Source organism: Botryllus schlosseri, chromosome 6 (genome assembly GCF_051294905.1).
Source record: "Botryllus schlosseri isolate E-star chromosome 6, Bs_hap1, whole genome shotgun sequence".
Lineage (NCBI taxonomy): Eukaryota > Metazoa > Chordata > Ascidiacea > Stolidobranchia > Styelidae > Botryllus > Botryllus schlosseri.
Genome location: NC_137241.1, coordinates 933,321 through 948,031, shown reverse-complemented (window position 1 = coordinate 948,031; position 14,711 = coordinate 933,321). Strand labels below are relative to the sequence as shown.

The 14,711-nt window shown below is 39.1% G+C and overlaps 2 protein-coding genes across 3 annotated transcripts in view; both read left to right on the top strand.

The window, feature by feature from the left end:
* LOC145440598 (protein LKAAEAR1-like) overlaps positions 1–14,711 on the top strand; it is a 245,280-nt gene that overhangs the window by 59,849 nt on the left and 170,720 nt on the right. The gene's annotated exons all lie outside the window — the stretch shown is intronic.
* Positions 1–14,711, top strand: part of LOC145440592 (uncharacterized) — a 233,858-nt gene that overhangs the window by 113,151 nt on the left and 105,996 nt on the right. The window lies entirely within an intron of this gene.

The window sequence follows — 14,711 nt, the reverse complement described above, 5'->3', positions numbered from 1 at the left end:
TGCCCTCAATACCTTGCTCGCACATAAACACGACTCACCACCATGCCTCGGAAAACGACTGAATCAGCGTAGTGATGTTTCGGTTGTTGTTTATTAAACAAATTTGGCGCTCATCGTCATTTCATTACTCAAAGGGCCAAAGCGCGAATTACTAACGATATCGCCCGTAGGAGTGAACAAGAACTGAATTTCCAATTTTGGTTATTATTGAAAAGTGGATTTGTGATCGTAAGGTCGCGGCATATACTGATCGCAACCCGACACCACTGGGTTCGACTATGGCTTGCTTAGTGCGATCTACAAGTGCTACCGGTCTACAAGTGATATCGGACTAGTTGTTAACACATAAAACATGGCGCATACGATAAATCTTATGTAGTGAAGTTCGAGTCTGTTCAAACACGAGGTCACGATTCTTCAGTTGTCACACTACAGTTGATTCACAATGTAATATGGCCCCTATGGAATAAAAATTGAAAGTATAAGGCTCATTTGACTAAAATAAGGTTCCCAATCATTCCTATAAAATTGGAAAAACGGACTACTGTTGCTCATTTGACCAAATAGGTTCCCGACAGTCGCCACAAAAATTGAAAATATAGAGGGCCTATATGGCTCATTTGACTACTAACGTCCCCGACTCTTGCACTAGCACAGAGATGGTCAACAGTTTTTGCTGTTCACGGCCGCATTTCGATTACTTATGTAGGCTACGGCCGCGACACTATATTATCATCGAAAAATTAAGTGCAGCATTGAATCGCGCAACGAACGAAGGAAATTTGAAGATTATTTAGAATCTCTAAAACATTCGGGAGTCAATTCGTAAATGCAATTTGTCTGTCTATGGCCGCCAACACCAACTAATTAAATAACGTGCCACGGCCACCCAAATTTCGGAATATAACAGAATCGAAGGAGCGTTCTATGCTCAACTTTGGATTATAGCCAACTGCATTTCTCCTCATTCAACTCGGACAGAAATGCTGACTACCTCGTCCATCTCTGACCCTGAGTAAGGATTTCAACAACCAAAGCATTTCAAAAATACCACCCACAAGATACCGAACACTTCTAAAGTTCTTTCGTATTAGAAATATTGTTTTCGATGTGTGACAAGGTATCCCGAACTCACAACAGAAAAGTATTACACATAAATTCCTGAAAGTAAAACTGTCGATGTACTGCGTTGAGTAAGCATTATTTTTTACAGCGAAACATCATTATGTAAACGTCGATACGTCGAGAAAAGGGTGGTGTGCAAGGGGAAATACCTAGCGAATTAACGTGACGAGATTATCAGTAGCGAAGTCACTCAACTGTGACAAGTCGTCCGACTAATAAGCGTATTGTTACGAAGAGTACTGGAACGCAAAATGTTGCACAAAAGTTTGTCGGCGCTAACCTGCGGTAATGGAAATCCTTGCTTGCCGACCTTATATTACGACTTTTAATGGTTATTTCTTGAGAATTTTTTGGCTGTGTGTGATTTCAACGGTTTGCAGTAGGTATTTCAACGACATCAAAGCGGCATATTTACAAATGGATTACCTTCAAACGAAATATACCTTATATATGTTGCAATATCAATTTTGGCATAGACCGAAAATATTATTTGTCGGGATGCAGGATTAATGCTGGTCATGGCCGTCCAGTTATACAGTCCACTATAGCCGCACGAATGCGATGACCTGCTATCACTGCCCAATCGAACTGGAGTACTCACTGACTTGACAAACAACCCTCAAGCAGGCAACTAGCACCCTTCCCAACGGGATTTCCGACTAGTCTCCGCTTCTAAACACATGTCTGCAGCAATTTTTATGCAATAGACGGGAACTTACCATGTAGAAACCTTAACCTTCAAGTCCTCACATGTAAAAATGGGTTTTTTACTATGTTTCATCTTATACAGGACCTTGCAGCACATTTCCAAGCATACTGTTTTCTCTCTCGTACGACTCTTCGTTTCCTTTTAAACAATTCTAAATCTGACAACAAATTTACGGGTGCTTTCTGTGATAGATCCATGTATTTGCATGACACGAAATATAGGTAGTCCGAATCATCCTATTGAAATTTTTATCAGATCAAAACACCACAAGATTGCAATATGGGGACAACGATTGAACAGTGTCTAAATCAGTGGCTCTCAACCTGGGGGCGCGCCTCCCTTGGGGATGCAGGACGCTCTCACGGGGGGCGAAAAATTGACAAAGTCTGTATGAATTCTAACTGAACATATGTTTCACAACCATTCTGAGAAGACGATTGTTGAAGATGAAACTTATTTCATGTTTGAGAAAGCTCGCCAAATTGAAACTCCAGCAATCGCGCTCAACGGAGTGTAGGCTGATTTGAACTTCATTAGAACAAATTTTTGATGTTCTTTGAAGATTCAATTACTTCATATCTTAGGCAGTAGCCTAAAGATCGGTTCGATGGGTAGCTGTTATTAATAGCTGGCGAAATGCTCTGCTTAAGACAGACTTAGATGCAATATATGCAGAGGTGGTCAAAGTAGTCAAGAAAGCTACTCAAGTTGAAGTCGAAGTAGCGGCGAAAAAATCTACTAAGTACGAGTAGATGTACTTCTTCCGTAAGCTTCATAAAGCTACTTTAAGTAGAAGTAGAATTGACTGACTTTAAATCTCCTCAAGTAAGGAAGTAGTTTTGAAAACAGTCTTAATTCGTTCGCATGGACTGTCCAAAGCTGCAAATTGTGCTATGCGGAAGCTGTAGAGAGCTTGATTCGTATTGCTGCATCCCAGGAAGTATCAATTTTCGACAGAATATGCATTCTTTCGCATCATGGGATTCAAATTATAGTATTGATATTAAAATGCGATACTAACCCTTTGTTTACTAGAAAACCCCGTTTTAGAGAATATCATGACATGGCGCCCTACCCCATATTATGAGGTCCCAAGTTTAGGCGAAGAGCAATACGGAGAAGTTGTATCGGATACGGTTTCAACACTTTGCGCGATTAGTATACGTTAATAACAAATATTGTTAATCGTAATATTTATAAATAATGTAGCTATATTCTCGGAAAATAGAGGCATTACTATACACTTGCTTTTATGCTTCAACATGCATATTCTGCAGACAAAAGAACTGAAAGTAATTAGAACTCAAAGTATGATACTCGGAATTGGAAGTGAAATATAAAGACCACCTCGAAAAAGCGGAAAATATATTTCATGTCTTTTGTCCATAAAGCTTCAAAGGTGATCTGCTAAAACAGGTGTAGCGTTAAAAAGCCGCATTTTTCAGATTAGCAGGGCACGTCATGGGCTGCTATATTACGATATGATTGGTAATTGCTCGATTGCGAAACGGTAGTTTCAAATCTTATGGTGGGTCATATTCACTGTGACGAAATATTTGATATGGGCGACAATGCGGTGTGAGCGGAACTAAGCAATCCGGTACCTAAATAATATTCACTGATACTTTCGTGAAAACATATTTGGCACTCCACATAACTACTGTGCGCGAAGCGCAACAAAATTTCTGGGCTATACTTGACTTTTATGAATATTAAATGTTGGTACTCCGTGAAAACAGCCCCGAAATTCCTCAGACTATCTTTTGTATTGGGGGATTAAACTACTTCTACTTGACAAACGGAAAATAGCGAAAAGTAAGTAAGTAGACCACAGAATATTACGAAGTAGAAGTAGAGAAAATCAGATCTACTTGAGTAAGTATCAGAAGTAGAGGAAAACTACTTGAGTACTTTCAAAAAGTAGAAGTACTTCGTTACTGACCACCTCTGAATATATGTTACCCGGTTTCGCCGTCGATTAGGCTACCCTAAATCAACACAATTTAATTCCAAATCTGATCAAATTAACCATGGCAGTAGCCTACATAACGATGCCGTGCTATCTGTAGTCACTACTAGCATTAGGATTAGCCTCAGTACAACCAACCTTGAACTAAATGGATGTCCTGTTCAATGTTTTTTTGCTATTTTCAAACAAGTTCGGGGAAATTCGTCAGAAATGTCAGTTAGTTCATAACGGCTAGGCTCTGGAATGCGGCCTTAGGCTACATAAGTAATCGAAATGCGGCCGTGATTAGCAAAAAGGTTGCCCACCACTGCATTAGATGATGTGCTCTTTTTTAAATGACGATAAGTGCGCGGATGGGGGGGGGGTCAAGGAGCGCAACCTTTTGACCATCGCTAAGGGGGGCGCATGTCCAAAAAGGTGGAGAACCGCTGGTCTAAATGATTTGGATCTGTCATTTCAATCAGTACCCCACCTTGACCAAGAGCATGTAAATAAGAGGCATACACACCACAGGAAAAGAAAACATAAAAAGAACTAGCAATAAAAATGTCGACATATCATATCGCAGACCTGCAGGCTGAATAGTACAAACTGCTTGCATGTAGACCTGGACTTGACGACTGCCGTGATACTGTTCCACAGGTGTGGTCCGGCATACTTGATGGAGCGATGACAGACGCGTGTGCCTGTGCGTTGTATTTGTGCGCTTATGGCTCTAATGTACAGTGCTTTCATTGCTCAGATTTTTATCTGGTGTGTATGACCGAATATCCATCAATGTTGCATGTTGTTCGTAGTGGGCTGGCTGCACGAATATCGACCAGTGCACCACGGAAAAATGAACGATTGGTGAATTGTCCAACCCGCCAAGGCCAGGTAGTATAAGCCACTTCTGAGAGCGATTCCATGCATTCATATCTCGAGTCGTCAAATTTGGTTTAGCATGGAATATGGAATCGAGCTATCGTCATCAGTTTCAAAAGAAGCGATGAATTCCGTTGATGTTGCATGATAATTCCCCGCATGCAGACCTGAATAAAAATATAACATACTAAATGAATAAATACATTAAAATTAATATCGTACCAAACTAAATATATTTGCGAGTGCACCCTTTGTGGACTGCCCAAACAAGATAAAATCAAGGATGCGTTTTGCAGGCAACAGCAACTGCTTATGGCTACAATACAAAGTATGCCGAGCGAGATAGTGTAATTTTGTGGAACGCGCGACGGACATGTCGCAATGCGCGCGAATTCCGAGTATTGAATATAATTATTTTCTATAATGAGCATATATTAAATATGACTCATACGTATATTATTGATACTGCTATTTACGTATGTACATTGGTGTGAGTGTATCTATTTATTTTCTTTCTTGCCTAATAAAACAAAGACTCGAAAATCGGTATCCGCAGTTACCATGCTAGGCGCTCAGCAATCACGGATAGCAAGGAGGAGAAAAAAACGGGGGCGCAGACTAGATGACTTCACGGCCGTATCGCAACTCCGTCATCAAAGCATCTCGATGGTGCAGTCGAAAAAGAATATCTCTTTGTGCTCGTTAGTCTAATGCCGGCTTCAACTGATTATTACCATGTTAACGGGTTATAATGATATGTTTAGTTGTACTTAGTTTTGTATATGCGAATGAAGAAGTCACAAACACGAGTAAGATTATCTCACCATGGTAATATCTGCATTTGTGCATGCATTTATCCTGATCAATCGGTTAGAACTAGGTACACCCTATCCTTTTAAAAACACCCCCCTTTGCTAAAGGTACCCCCCCGTTTTTTCCAGCTAGATACGCCCCTGACCAGACCAATTTGATATATTTTAATTAGCCTACGTTTTGAAATCCATAAAAAAGAGCCTTAAATTTGAAGATAAATATATCTGTCATGAAATACCTTCAATTGGTGGCAATTTACAAAATTTACGATAAATGGGGGAGAGAAATGTCTCCTTCAGCCCCCTCTGCTACTCTTATAACATCTCCGTTGATTGACATTGTTATACGACTTGTTGGCATTGATTGGCATTGTTATGAATTGAATTCGTAAGACTAATAAGGATCCTTGGACGAAGAAAGTTCCAGAAACCTTCAATAGACAAACAGAATCGACGAAGCATTCCTTTCTCAACTGTAGAATATTGCCGACTGCATTACTCCGACTTTCACTTTAATAGAAATACTGTCTTTTACACCACCTCTGACCACGAGTACAGACGCTTAACAACCAACATAATTTCGGGTTACCATGCAGACAAAACGCCTCTGGGTTTCTTTCATCTGATAAATATTGTTTTTGATCTGTTACAATGTGTCGCGGTCTCATAACAGAAAAGTATCACGTGTCTATCTGTTACAGTCAACCTGTTCGACCAACTGCATCTTGTTTTAATCATCATTTAGCCAGTGTCACATGATTCTATATATCGCAGTGAAAAGTCTGGTATGCAGGGGAAATTCCAAATACATAATCGTGACTAGATTAGCAGTTGACAGTAGGGTAGCTCAAAATAACGTTTGCCTTCAAATTATGCTGGCTGTTCGATAAAGTTGTTAGGCTGGGGGCATTAGAACCTAAAAAATAAATTTCTTTGAAATTTTAACTTATATTAGGAACTTGCGTAACCGCTTAGGTGCAACATTCTCTCCCATCGTGGAACACTTTCATGCATTATATACACAAAAAAGTAAATATTGACGCCATGCTGATACTCGAATACTCGACATGTCCCGAAGTCTACTGCTCGGTTCGCAATCGGAACACTCATAGTTACTAGATTTTCGCAAGTCGTAAGATACTTGTCTGCAAATTTTTGTTTGTCACCATCTTAGAAAACCGTTCAGGAATGAGGATTAGGAATACGTAGAGACCAGCTACATTTATGTATAAAAATATATACAGATGGTTCTAAAATGGACGCGGATGTGGTAGTGCATTTTATGTTAACCCTTATAATATCTCAACGGACACTTCCACCGTATTGGGTGGCACAATAGTGGACTTAGTGGAATATGTTACACTGAGGAATCGGTTGAGAACTTCTTGGTCCACTGCACTAGATACGAGGACCATCGCAATTCGTGTAAATGAACCATCGATCTGTTTTATACTTGACGATTTGTCATCAAATCCCCGAATGCGTCGAAAACTAGTCGAATTCATCATATTTGTAATTGCAACAGGACGAAACATTTGGGCATTTGGCATAGAAACTACATAATACGCTCTTGAGTCATGGCGGCAAATGACATTGTAGTCGGTGCACCATTTCCCCCTCATCTATCCAACCAACGTTTGTACGTGTGTACATTCTTAAGTTCCTAAACACGCAATTTTCATATTTGCAGTTCCAACGTGACACGAAATGCGAAGCGCGGTAGCATCGCGAGCCTGGTATCACATCTGATAGTGGTATCTCCCCATATGTCTCCGCATGTTAATAATGCAAACAAATCGGCGGCGGTTTTCGCTACATGGCGTTTTGCGTCACAGACGTTGAAATTCACAATAAATGGGCCCAGGGAGCATATTGTAGATATGACAAGGAAACGCGCAATGCGAATATGCATTTGGTTAATTGTAATACAATTAATATTGAAATATAGAGATTATAGCTGGACGAATACATGTACGCGACAATATTGCAGTTTTGCGAGTTGATGAACTGTATCGCTTCGAAGTATCAAAAGTTGTTCACAAATATTTTTCCAATAGTCTCCCTCCTGTGTTTGATGACTTTTTCATACCTGCTAAACATGTCCATTCCCATTACACGAGATCTTCGTCTAAAGGAAACGCCTACTTACCCCAACCCAATAGCAACCTAACTAAGAGATATATTGACTACTCGGGACCTATCATCTGGAATGCATTACCATCACATATCCGTGAATTGCCTTATAATAGATTCAAAAAAGCCCTACTTGATCACCTCTTGTCGCTACACTAACACTGTTGCCCTACCTCGCCCAGACATTGCTTCATTGATCATTTGCTACCATTGTTTAATTTTTTTTTTATTTTCCTTTCCTAACTAAACATTTTTTCACAGCCAGACTGTTCTGAGTCAAGTGTACCTGTTTGATGCTGGTGTGATCAGACTAGATGACCTTCACGGTCTTATCAGTGTTGGGATGACTCGAGTCATGACTTGACTCGAGTCAGACTCGAGTCACCTTTTTCGCATGACTTGACTTGACTCGAGTCACTTTGCTAAAATGACTTGACTTGACTTGACTCGGCGTATCAGAAATGCGGATTGACTCGTGACTCGGAGCAAAATTCACGAGTCAATTTCAAGTCATCAAGCAATCGACGTCGATAAAAACCATTGTGTCTTGCATATGTTCGGACTGTGCGCGAAACGTGGATGTAACCCGTGAGAGCGACCAATCATTCAATGATCGTGCGTCTTACTGAATTTCCATTGTTCTCACACAAATAAATTGTTCGCAAACCAAGTGATCGAAGCTTACAGCTTATACGCTGTCGTAAACTAGTATAGTAAAGTAATTAAATAGCAAAATGTCTATTTCTGTTCTTAACTTAACCAAACTGCTTGTTTTATTGATATTGAATTCCAATATAGTTTATATAGTCCTCAACCATTAGCGATGGCTGGAATTGTATCATATCAATTTGTAACTGAGTAATATTGCATCTTATCAATTCGTTTCTCTATTCTCTATTTTGGCATTTCTACGCATATGTGAGCAATAAAGCGCCTTCTTGCGTTTATATTTAACTGTTTATTCGTTCATGAGTCCGGAATCAATGACCACTCAATCTGCATTTCTGACAGCTAGCAAAATGCAATGACGTAAGCATGCCTCATACTTCGAAAAGGCAACTTGACTTGAATCGTGACTTGACTTGACTTGACTCGACTTGACTCGAGTCACCTCCAAAAATCGAGTGACTTGACTTGACTCGAGTCACCTTCAAAAATCAATTGACTTGACTTGACTCGAGTCAAAATGTGCAATGACTCGAAATGACTCGTGACTCGAAGGTAGTGACTTGATCCCAACACTGGGTCTTATCGATCATTCCTATCTAATACCGAATACTGTGCACGCATATTTTCTGTACCACCATCACTGCCGTTTGTTATGTATTTTGGTTCGATGAAAATAAAGACTCTCTCTCTCTCTCTCTCTATTGCCACACAGGGCACCAACAAAAATATGTTTTTTCCAAAATCATGATATGTGAGGTCGATCTAGGGGTATATCAGGGGCACTGAGTCCGAAAATTACATTGCTTTTGCCGAATTGGCTCTATTTTTTAGATATTGCCTCTTCCTACATATGCCATGAAAAATAGTATGTTTGTGGGTAGTATAGGTTAGTATGTTTGTGGATAATATAGGTTAACTCGCACTTGAGGAGATCAATGTGAGCTTAGATTAGTTTTTACCAGTGGTTCTTAAATTTGTCTCCAGCGACCCCCAAGGGGCGCTGGCGATTTTTAAGGATGGAAACGCTCAGGGGGCGATATGGGGGGCGCTGGGATCAGGGGGGCGATATGGGGGCGCTGAAGAAAAATGGCTTCACAGTAGATGATGTAGTAGTAGGCAGAGGTGGTCAAAGTAGTCAAGAAAGCTACTCAAGTAGAATTAATAGTAGTAGCGACGAAAAAAATCTACTCAAATACGAGTAGTAGAAGTACTTCTCCCATAGCAACCAAAAACTACTTGAAGTAGAAGTAGAATTGACTGACTTTAAATCTACTCAAGTAAGTAAGTAGTTGTGAAACGATCGTAATTCGTTCACATGGATTGTCAAAAGGTGTAAATTGAGCTATGCGAAAGGTGCCGGGCTAATAGTGTAAATAGCCGGTCGTGATGTGCTAATATAATAAATAAACAAAGACTTCCGGAATTGAAAATGCCGCATTTTGGAGTCAGAAACGGTGTATTTTGAGCTCCCTGTTGGTCGAAAATAGGCCTTTCGGAAGTCGTAAAATTGCATTTCGGATGTCACATTCGCTGCATTTTGACCTGTGTGACACGCTAAAAGCGTCCGTTTCGCAAACAGGAAATTCAGAAACGCGGCGGGTTGTGCAAGCGGTTTGTTTTCGAGCGCGACCTATATTTCGTGCGACAAATGACTCTGGCATCCTGCCCGCTCACATCCTGAATTGTTTCCCGTACAGCTGGTTGGATGTTTTGTGCGACTACAGTATACTGAACAGTAGCTCGGTCAAACCGTACAGCAAAATGGTGTGAAATAGTTTGCTAAATCTAGGAATTACTCGCATGTCAATATTTTGGTAATTAATTGGTCACAGAGCCGGCGCAGACGGTGATTCGAAAACCAACAATAACCGCGCTCGCAAATTAACACTTCAAAAAAAGTTTAAAATAGATTGCAAATCGTGCGATCGCTGACAAGATAATGTCTCGGACATAACCATCTTTAGTGACTTGGTGTTACAGACATACCGATCGCTCAGGCGGTGAAATTTTAGTAATGAGTTTGTTGCAGAACTTGATTTCACTGGTAAGATTTAATAAGTAACAAATAACAGAACCGCCAGTGTGGGTAACTTGAATAGCAACAAATTGTCACGTATTGCCGTCCTAACCCTAATCCTTTGTGAGGTTACCGCATACTCAAATAGGTGTGAAATAATTGTAAAATCATACGATCGCTCACAAGGGTAACGAATAATAGAACCACAACGGCGGCGACTTGAATACCAACAAATTGTCAATTGTCGGTATAACCCTAATCTTTTTAGGAGTTTGATCTTTTTGAAACTGAATATTACTTGACTTGAGAAACTTTCAGCTCCGTTTTCGATTTCCACACAATCGCTATAAGTTTTCACGCTTCTTGAATCGGATTGACTTTAGTTGCGTCATAAGAATCATGATAATAGTCAATCAATGTGTTAATTTACCAACTAGAAATCTCACTTGCGCTACAGGTAAAGCTGAATTGTATCCGAATATGTTAATTTACCGCCTTGACATCAGGATAATATTATTTAAAGTCTGTAAACATGGTAATGTCTTATATCAATAATATTAAGAATGTTGATGGCGTGTTTGTCGGATTATTCACACAATGATTTGAAACAGAACGTTGAAACTTACAACTTTATCATTGGTCTATAATTATTTTTGTTGCAACTGAGTTTATGGAAATGAAGCGCTAGTACATCCCGACATTTCAATATCTTACCACACTCAAAGGACTTATTCACAAACAATATTCACAAGTCATAAATCCGATTTTGACTTACTTGATTATATCACTACAACTTGCACACTTGAATCATTCATCCTGACTGTACTCATATGACCGATCTTTTTATTCAACTGTTAAGCTCGTTACTATTCTGTAAGCCAAAGTTATTACTATTCGGTGCATATACGACTTGACATAAACATATTATGTTTCGAATATACAAGATTTGATTACACGGTCAATCGCAGAAGAGAATGAATTTATCGCAAGTGAATCCGTATATTACTGTGTAAAAGATATCGAAATGCCAGCAATTCTTACGGGTATAGTTATTATCACATTAAACTAATTTATCCCGTTAACTCGTCATGATCATTCTTAAAATCAATGCAAAGATAGTCACTGACTTGAGTTAACCACAAAACAGCATCAAAATTTTTAGTTCTGCTTGTGGCTGTTGGGTTATTCGCATTCATCGATAGAGAATATTATTGAACTCGTAAGTATCCTATTTCAACGAACTTTCGTTTTATTCCAACCGCGAAAAAATAACGTCTAATCGTAAAACTTGAATCAAATCACACATTTGTTTGATGATAACACACATACAACAAAAACATTATATAGATTTTGTAAACTGGTCATACTCATCACTGCATTTGTCAATATTAAAATACAAGTCGTCAGACCCTATTTTTAAAGTGTCATTTTGTAAACTGGTCATGCTAATCAACGCATTTGTCAATATTAAAATTAAAGTCATCACACCCGAAGTATTTTTTATTTGAATAAAACAAATCATTCATCTTCAACTTGTGGTCTTAAATCACATTCGACAATTCATCACGAATGCGTTGTAACGAAGTTACGAAAAAGTTGCACAGCAAAATTTTTGAAAACAGTGTTATTACCATTTCCATTTGTGAATCTACCTAACACAATCATGAATCGATGTTTCCAAGTACACCGCAGCGTATTAAACTCGCTAGAGTTGTCAATGTGAAATTACGTATGTGTTCGAATTTCGTAATGAAATAATCTTGATTAGGAATTAATCTATTACTCACCTCTGTACGTATTACAGAATGCTATAATGTGCTTACCAGCCAAGATTTTACAAATCGGTCAGTTGTAATCACCAGGGTCAAATATAAAGCAACAATATCGTTAATGTTGAATTTACAGACCAACACAAAACATATTTTAATAATTTTTGTTGGCAAGTCGTTATTGATACATTCAACAATCGGTTCAATATGTTATTATTAGAGTGTGTGGTGAGAATTGAAACACTTACGCGCATTTCCGGGTTTCAAGATATCACACTATGCGAATTGACATACCGCCGCTTGATTATTGCTTAATCCATTCGCACCATTTCACAAACACTTTGATCATCGCAAAATCAATTTCAAAAATGTTTGTTACCGTTATCTTAGTTGGATAGACCGCACCATTTCAGAAACACTTTGATCATCGCAAAATCAATTTCAAAAATGTTTGTTACCGTTATCTTAGTTGGATAGACCGCACCATTTCAGAAACACTTTGATCATCGCAAAATCAATTTCGAAAATGTTTGTTACCGTTATCTTAGTTGGATAGACCGCACCATTTCAGAAACACTTTGATCATCGCAAAATCAATTTCAAAAATGTTTGTTACCGTTACCTTAGTTGGATAGACCGCACCATTTCAGAAACACTTTGATCATCGCAAAATCAATTTCGAAAATGTTTGTTACCGTTATCTTAGTCGGATAGACTTGAGTTATTTGTAGAACACACACTATCGAAGAAATCAGAAACACAACTTACGTGGAAATATGGTAAATGTGTTTGTTCATTAGTACTATTGATAATTTTGTCCATTTCCATTCGGTAAAGTAATTTTCACCACAACTCCTAATCACTAAATGATCTTACTTGGAAGTGGTCGAATTCTAGACAACATCAGTCCTGACTTAGCAGTACAAGACACCGAGAGTATCACTGATCTGTCAACATAGCGCACATATTTGAATATATCACTTAGTAGATTAAAGCTAAAGCATCGATTGTAACAACCGACGTGATTATTATTATATTCTTTATTCACAGTAAAACTGGTAGATACACACATAATCCGGGGAGCAACCTGCCCCCAAAGGAAAATGGCGAGATTGGAGTAAATTTTTAAAATTTCAGTAATACATTCAAATTGTTATTCCTATGCAATATACGGAGAAGTCAGATTACAGAATTGCAGCAGGTGAAGAATTGGCAAGGGTTACAGAGCAGAGGTAGAGATGATTGAAGATGAAGAATCGAAATTACAGAAATTATGCTGTGATTCACAAGTGTAATTTTAGTCCAGTGGTGCATTCAAGGCCTTCCGAAAAATGTGCACAGTGCCCAATAATGTGATCTTTTGGATCATGTCGAATCGAACGTTACCCGGAATTTGTTGGATATGCCTCATGAGTTTTTTGCTCACGACCCCTGCAGCACCAATGACTATCGGTACAATGTTTATTTTGCATCGCCACATTTTCTCACATTCCATTTTGAGGTCTGCGTATTTGGAGTATTTTTCTGATTCTTTTTGCAGTAGGTTGTGATCAGCTGGGACAGCCAGTTCAATGAATAAGCATTCTATTTTCTTTTTTAGTTTGACGATTATATCCGGGCGGTTGCTCCTGATTTCGCGGTCAGTTATAACTGGTACATCCCACAGAATTTTTACTTGTTCGTTTTCTGTTACTGGTGCTGGGCTGTAATCGTACAAATTTTTTGTCGAAGTGGTGATGTTAAGATGAATGTAGTGACCAATCCTATTGTGTCTCCATGTGTATTCGGTAGCTGCAAGTGCACCACAGCCGGACATGAGATGTGCTACAGTTTCGTTTTGGTTGTGGCACATTCTGCATTTGCCGTCTGTGTTTTGCTTCAGAATTCTTTTGCGATAGTATTTTGTAGGAAGCGATTGGTCTTGTGCTGCGAAAATGAATCCTTCGCTTGCCGGTTTCAGGCCAGAGCTGGATAGCCAGGTCCATGAAAGCTCGTCTACATGGGGCTGTGAAGTTAACTTCTTGTGCTGTCCATGAAGAGGCATCGATTCCCATATTGTTTCTCTCATTTTGAGCATTGCAATTTTGTACTGAACTCGTGCTGCTTTTGCTATTGTTGTGGGTTTGGCAACAGTGTTTTCAGCAGTGTACAGGTTAGCTGTTTCCATGATGACTTCTCTGACGTACTTGTCGTGACGATAGCTCAGAGATTTTGTTTTGCGCTGTTTGTCTTCCTGTGCAATGAGTATGCAGTAAATGTTTTCGCTGTTGTTGATGTACTGTGACAAGCCGATGATTTCTGTTTTGAAAGTTTGTTCAATTTCTTGTAGTCCTCGACCACCTTTTTTTCTGGGGATGTACAGTCTTTGTGTATCAGATTTTGGGTGATGCATGTGGTGCATTGTCATCAATTTTCTCGTCTTTGCATCCAATTTTTTAATTTCATCTTCGCGCCAGTTCAACACACCAAAGCTATATCTCAAGACAGGCACTGCAAGACTGTTTATGGCATTGATTTTGTTTTTGGAATTGAGTTCAGTTTTGAGAATTGACTTGAGCCTGCTAATGTATTCCTTTTTTAGACTTGATTTCATTGCAGCATGTTTAATGTTGTCGCTTTCACAGATCCCTAGATATTTATAGTT